Here is an 8,095-nt window from a genome sequence, read left to right as displayed (position 1 = left end):
CTGAAGGACAGAGTCCTATGTGACTGCATAGGTCACACACCCATGAAGCTGGCCTTACTGTCAGTTTTGGATTCCTCCTGTTCCTGTGGTTATGTCTAAATTCTGGGGGACTTACATGGTACACGTTGTGGAAAGGAGACATTGAATGCTTGGTGTCTACTCTCCATGATATCTGCTGAGGGAGCCCCTCTCTTTGGCCTTTCCTTTTCAGTCCAAGCAGGTTGCCTCATTCTCATCCAAGGCTCTTCTGCCTCCTGCCACTGTTACTCCAGGGAATGCAGGAAGGCCTTCAAGTATGCCTTATACCAAAGCGCATCTCTGCTCTCAAACTCTCAAGTCTATCTAGGGGTTCCTGCCCCCTCTTGGAACTTTGCTAGAGGGGAAACACAGGATCCTATTTGTGGACTTCCTTTCTCTTCACTTATCCTAGAGCATCCTGGCCTTGTCCCAGGCCTAGAGGTTTGTATCTTTTTTTGAGTTTCTTCTGTACCCTGAATCTTTTTTATTCCCTTCAAGTCCTAAGCTATGGAACCACAAAACCCAGGAAGGGGTTCCCTTCTCTCCCTTCCTTCTGCTTTTGACATACCCTGAAATAGAGAATATCCCTAAGTAAAGTTGTCCCAGGGGAGCAGAAATTACAAAGCAGTTTGGGGGTGTTGGGGTTGGGAGCTAAGAGTGAAATATTGGCAGGAAAAAACTGATTGGTATTTAAATATATTATCTGGCTACATATAATATTCCCAGGGTTGTAAGGAATATACGTGTGAGCCCCACAGTGGGTATTGAACTCACCACCTCTTTAGACACCCTATGCCATTTTTAGAAACAACTTTCATTGCCTTAAACATTCCCTTTAGTGTTTATAAAACTTACACAAGTGATCGCTATGTCCTAAGTGTTTTACATTAATACATTAACTCATATGAACTAATTTAATCCTCCCAAGAAGTCTACCAAGAAGGCAATATTATTATGCCATTATACAGATAAGGAGAGTGAGCTATGGAGATATTAAGTGATGTGCTCAAGGTCCCATAGTGAAGGAGTCACTGAACCTGGATTTGGACTCAGGCAGAGAGATTCCAGAGACCGTATCTTAACCACTATTCTCTCACACTTCCCCAAGCAGAGAACAAATTTTGCCTTGGTGTAATTCCTATCTACAGGTACTAAGGTAATGTGGGATAAAATGGAACACATCTAATCATTGCTACAAAATAGTGGAAAGCCTTCCAAACTTGAGTCACTTATCCAGTTTTCATGGCCACCTTCAGCTCCTCTCTGTTTCCCCTCTGAACCACTCTCCTCCCCCAAACACTAACACACAGATCTCAGATTCTTTCTCTTTCTTTCTCTCTCTCTACTTTTCTCTCTTTTTTTAACATAAAACTTGCCACGTTTATAATATATACTAGTTTATATATTAATAATGATTTAGTATATGTTTCTAAAATATTAACTACAGTGTGTATAGATGATTAATATATACTAATTATTATAAAACCAGCGAATATTGTTTATTAATGTAATAGTCCATCACTATTAAGAATAGTAAAAATCAAAGCTAATATATACTGCTTCCTATAAATACCCGTTACTCTCAAGAATTTATGTATATTAATTCATTTTCATGAACAATTCATAGTACTGATTATCAGGGCTTCCTGAGATCTGGTGGGAGATCTGTACTGTGGTTTGACATGAAGGCCGGTCACGCCTCTGTCCTCAGGTGCTTTAGGCCTCCTTGATGGTTATAACTTTCCTTCTTACCAAAAGAGAAGAACTGGGTCACACAATCTCCTGATGTTCTTTCCAACATTAATATTCATAATGGAAATTTGAATTTATGTTTAGTCTTTTAAATGACAATTTATACAATGCACAGCTAAGAATCTAATTATGCAAAAAATGTCTATTCAATTTATTTTTAACATTCAGTTTCTAAATTGATGCTGCGGTGGGGGTGGGGAGTGGGAAAGGGATCAGGGGCAGCCAATGTCAGAAGACACATGTAGGAAGAAACTGAAAATGGAGTTTTGCTGGGCTGGCCACCCTCCGAAAATGGCCCCAGGAGATAAGAGCCCTAGAGCAGGAAAGCTCTCCCAGCCCCAGGATTGCCCCCCAGTAGAGCAACTTAATGGAGAATGTGTTAATGCATCAAGGGAACAGGGACTTTCCTTCCTAATCTGCACTTTGCACTCAGCTGCAGGCTCACTGCAGGCATCTCTTCATGAGGTCAACATGAAAATGAATTGCTCCCTGCCACGAGGATGTTGGTGCTTGCTGTGTGAGGATGTATATTGCAGAGGGGGAAAGAGAAAGGTCTCTCTTGTAGGGGTGGCAGAGGAAATCTGGATTTGTGTCCTAACAACACACTGTGAACAGGATTTGGAAGAAATGCCCAGAGTTTAGAAGTGGCTATAGGCACACCAAAGTTCCTCCTTAAGAAATGGATACTTGGAAATCTCTTAAGGATATAACTAAAGGGATTTTTATTCATTGACTGTTTTAAAATTATTCACTGGGATCATAACTGTAACAAGAATTTGGTCTCTTTTCCATTTAGAAGGAGTTTCTACCAATTTAACTTTATCTATTTGATCTTAAAACTGCACACCAGCCTGGGCAACATGGCAAAACCCCATCTCTACAAATAATAATAATAATTTAAAAAACTAATTTGGGCATCGTGGTGCATGCTTGTAGTTCCTTAAGAGGCTGAAATGAGAGTCTTCCTTGAGCTTGGGAGGCGGAGGTTGCAATGACTCTCTTGATTGCACTGTTGCCTTCCAGGCTAGGCAATGGAGCGAGACCCCATCTCTAAACAAAAACAAAAACAAAAACCTGCACGGAACTGTAAGTATGATCACACATCCAGTTTTCCCACAATTAATGTGATATATATATAGATATATGTATTTCTGGGGTAATTATGAGTAGCATCTCTGACACCTGGAATAGAATTCTAGTTTGGATAATAGGCCTGGCCTGGCCTTGCCTCTCTAAACTAAACTGTGCTTTAAGCTCAAGTGTCTGCTCAGGTAGCAACAAATTGATATAGAAATACGTCTTCATCCCTTGCTTGTTTTGTTGTTGTTGTTCCTTCTTTCTCTGATTCCTAATTCCCCTTCTTTGGGTTACATCAAAATAAAGTGTACTCACTCATGCAATCGTTCCACATGAGAGCTCTGGGTCCAGTGGTTTTTCTGGGCAATTATTTTCCCGGGGGGGACTGAAAACTTTTTTCATCTTATGGCTCCATTGTCTCTTAGGATCAGAGAGTCCTTTGCTTTGAGCTGCTAGGAGAGGTCAAAGGAGAGCAAAGGACAGATCTAGAAGTGGAAGTGAATGTAAGAGAGAGAGAAGAGGTGAAGGAGGGGGAGAAACAAGCACAGGGCTATAAAGCAGTCCTTCCACCCACATCCTACTAACCCAAACTCAGAAAGGTAACATTTCACCACTTCCATTTTCTGCACAAGTAAAACGAGAAACAGAATTTGGTTCTAAAGTCTGCTAACATCTGCCTTCTGGTCATCCGATACCTAATTCATCCTTTCTCTCGCACTTGGAAAACACTTATCTTCCCTCCTGCTTGGAGATAACATGAAGCCACATCCAGTTGCTGCAGTCCACTCAAAATCTAGGGTTTTTGAGGGGTGAGTCCTCCCTGTCAGGTTGAGGTGTGGATCCGTGTGATCCAGTGACACATAAAATACAGAGATAAATTACCTATCTCCGCATTGCAATACCAGTATGCAAAGGAGAAGCATGGATGGGATGGCCACAGTGACCCATTTGGAAAATGGAAGTATGGATAACACCACAGTGGCTGGCTGTAGCAATTCTGAAATCCTGCTTGATTGACATTGTGAAGAGCTTTCACCCTGGTATAAGAGCAATGAGCTCCCATTCTGTCCTCTGGGAGAAATTCCCTTGTCCATTGTTCTTCATGACCTCTGATTCTACCCTCAACGAAGCTCAGCCTTGTGGCCATTTTCTATGGTCACATCAGAAGAGGAGATTGGGATATATATTCTCCTTGGGGGATGCACCGCTTCTTCAGCCTGTTTCTTTGACAGTTTTCTGGTCTGTTTGCTTCTAATCAGTTCATAGTATTCAGTCATATCCAAAGTTTTTCCTATGTATAATTTTCAAGCAAGCCTTATTTCTCTGCGTTCTAGCCCTGTTCTTGTTTCTCCCTCTCCTTCACCACTTCTCTCTCTCTCTCTCTCTCTCTCTTTCTCTCTCTTTCTGAACTTAATGGTGGCTACCTTGAAGCAATTTGAAAAAACAAACTTACACAGAAAATAATTAATCTGTTATTCGAGTATTAATAGGTCTTTGTTTCTCAAAACCATTGCCCTATACATTACTGTTTGAGGTCTAGAAACTTTCAGGTTTTCCAAACTTGTAAAGCCCCAGATTTCTAAACTCTTTCCCCTTTTTTGTGTTGTTGCTTGTAAATCAATCACTTTCTTTCTGAGCTGAAATCTTTCCTGAAATATTTTACTAAAGGCAATCAATAAACCAACACATTCTAAAACTTTTCTTCTCAACCACTTCTACCAGAAACAGAAGCTCATTAGGAAGGTCTGCCTTTCAAATTATTGCAGACACAGTTCACCAAATATTTTGCCATTGACTAATAAGGGGTATCAGATTATCAGCTTCTGATATCTCGTGCTCTGTTGCCCACTGTTTCACAACTAAGTCAATGCCACATATTTTACGTTATTGTTATGGTAGCAACCAATTTCAAGATACCCATTAGTCCAAAAGATGCCCATTTCCTTATTACTCAGATTAGTCAAAAAAGACTAACTATGGTTACAAACAACTGCAATATTCCAACGACTAACCACTGTAAAGATCTATTTTTAATTCATGCAACATCCTCAGCATCAACAGGCCTGATCAGGTGACTCTTCTGAGGTCTCTTCTCAAAAGACAAGTCAGAGATCTAGAATATTTCAAGAATATTTCCACCTTGTGGATCTGCCATCCCCTGGGGATTTAGAATTCTTCATTTCCAGTTTTGCAGGCAGGTGTTTTAGGGGCATACAGAGTTTGTAGGGACAAGTTCTGAAAGTATATCAGATTACCTCTGTGTCTACTTCCTGGGCTAGAACTTATCTCAGTAACTCCCACTTAACTGCAAAGGGTGCTGCTAAATATGGTCAAGCTACAGGTTTAGGAAGGAAAGGGAACTAAGTTCACTAGTTTATTAGCTTACTACCTCTCACTGCCACCTTGATACTTCAGTGCCTGCTCTGCAACATTGCACTAGACTCTAAACATTTCTTCTGCACAGTGAGCTCAGTGGGAAGTTTTGTCAATAGGAGTTGCTGGAAGAACACCGCAGTCGAAAGGGCTTCTCTTCCTGGTCTGGCGTGATGAATTTTGTTTTCTCTTGCTCCTGCTGTATAGTCTTGTGGTGCTTGTGCATGGTGACACCCAGCAGTGAAGCGTCCTAGCTGCATGCCTACATTGTACAGTCCCTTAACAACCTTGCAGCCTGAGCATCAGACTGTGAACCACCCCCAGCATCCCTTCTGGTGTAGACACCACACACTCCAGGCCTCACACTGACTGGAACACCTGACACTTTCTGAACACACAACCACCAGCCTCGGCTCACCTGCATCCTGGAGTGTCACTTCCTGTACGCCTGTGACTGTGAACCAGCTCCAACCTGGGCAAGCCAGATAACTTCTCCACCATTCAGTTGGCTCCAACCTCATTTCTCTGCTGAGTTCTGGTGTTCTGCAGCCCAGGCTTGGGGATTCAAGTTGTCCTTCTTTGTACATTGTCTCAGCCCTAGGGTACCCTTTAGCTAGAGTTATCTTTACATCTTCATAGTTACTCTTCTATCATACTTTAATAATTCTTTGTAACAAACTCCCCCTCTTCAGATTACCATGTGTTTTTTTCCTTCTGGCTGGCTGGACCCAGGCTGTTACACTGGGTTTGGTGAATGTGTAGCTCTTTCTGTCTTATCCTAAATCACACACATGAGGTTTTAGACTGTGTCTGTTCAATTCTATAGCACAAGACATATTTCCTGGAGAAGAGAACTGAAACCTGGCTCTTCTGATTTTAAATCATTATAAGAGATAAAAAATCTTACAGGACAAGGCGAGAGTGCCTTTCAGTAGGAAAATTCAAGTATGACAATATTAATTCTAAAAGATATTGGTTCCTCACCACATGTATTTAGAAATGATAAAACAATTTATGCAACATTAAACATAAAATATATCATTATCATGTTTAAAAGACTGAAAATATATTACCTTGACACTGCCAGATTTAGCAGACCTAAAATTTAAATAAATGTTTTTTTCTATCCATTTCTCTCTGTATGTAATGTTATTTGAGATATAATTCAGATACCATAAAATTGATTATTTTAAAGCACACAATTCATTGGTTTTTAGTATATTCACAAAATATGTGAATATCATCACTGTCTAATTCCAGAATATTTTTATCACCCTAAAAGGAAACTCTGTATTCATTAGCAGTCACTCCTTCTTTCCCTCCCCCCAATTCCTGGCACCCACTATCTATTTTCTGTATGTGCAGATTTACTTATTCTGGGAATTTTATTTAAATGGAATCATACCATACATGGCTTTTTGCATCTGGCTTCTTTCATTTAGCTTAATACCTTCAAAGTTCACCCATGAAGTAGGATGTTACATATAATTTTTAATATTTGATATGTATAATCATTGAATACACACATACACATATATTCTTCTCTATTACTTACGACACCTGTGTTAATAACACTAAGACACCCATTTAGTCTTTACTTGAAAGAAAATAATTTTGAAAGGAAAAGTAAAAACCTTATGTGTTCATGAAATCCTGAATGTGAGCAAAAGAGAAAGTGAAAAATACCTTCAATCCTGCCTTTTAAATTTTCTCTCATGGTATACTGCTACTAATAATCAACACTTACATAACACTTCAGAATTTCAACACATTTTTATATAGAATGCCAAAGGTAACACCTACTGAAGGAATTATATGCTGTGCTTTAATTCTAGGAGACTGGAGGAATAGTATAAATAGAACTACTTTTTTTAGTTGTTATTATCACACATCCTAAATATAAGTTAATAAAACCTCTAGTGTTTCTGTAAAAATGCTTCTGTGAATAGTGATTGGGAAAAACTCACAGAAAGGTTTGCTTCTTGTTTTCTGAATGAAAATTTTGAAGTTGAGTTAATTATAAGTATTCTCTAAAAAAAAAGCATGATCTAATTTTACTTAAATTTTTTTTGAAATCTAAGAAGGGAAATGAGATGTGATATGTAATGCCGTCATCACAATCATATCTATATTTAACGGGTTTTTTTTTTTTTTTTCTGACCCTATCTTCAGAGGTGCCAAAAGCTATTCCCCAGCAGTAATAAAATTCTAGTCTGTGTTTGTTAAAAATTTTTGCAATACTCCTCTGAGATATGAGGTAGGAATATTATTACAGCTGGAAATAGAGATGATGGTAAGTTAAGTGACTTGTCCAAGGAGACACAATAAATCAGATGTAGGCCTTGGGAATAAACCTTGACTTCCCTTTAAGACTTTTCTCTGTGATACCATGTGGCCTTTCTGAGCCACTGTAAGTCTCCTCATTAACCCTGCAGTTAATCTTCGTGTTTTATAAGACCTCCTCCAGATACATAAATATAACCTTTTAAAATACAATTTCTCAGGCAATGTAAATTAAAGAAATCCATTCCTAATAAAGACCAGAGAAAATCTACTCTATCCACAAGACATAGGAAACCCGGGAACTTGTAGTAATGACTTCCATCTGCCCTTAGTAACTGACACGAGGTTATCACATGGCCTTGCCTATTACCCTTATTATTGGGGACTCATACATAAATATGTTGGGACTACTGGCTATAGGTTTTCAATAATGGGAGCAATATGTGAAATATAATATGAACTCCAAAGATTTCTTTGTGAAGTGCAAGTCAGGAAAGATGAATCTTCTTGTTAAAGACACCTTTTCCAAAAATTACATTTGTCATGCTCTATAAAGTGAGTCGGACACCTATAAACTAGGTTCATACAAAGG

The sequence above is a fragment of the Macaca nemestrina genome, chromosome 8 (assembly GCF_043159975.1).
Source record: "Macaca nemestrina isolate mMacNem1 chromosome 8, mMacNem.hap1, whole genome shotgun sequence".
NCBI classification, from domain to species: Eukaryota; Metazoa; Chordata; class Mammalia; order Primates; family Cercopithecidae; genus Macaca; species Macaca nemestrina.
The sequence above is the reverse complement of the archived record's forward strand: the minus strand, read 5'-3'. Positions refer to the sequence as shown.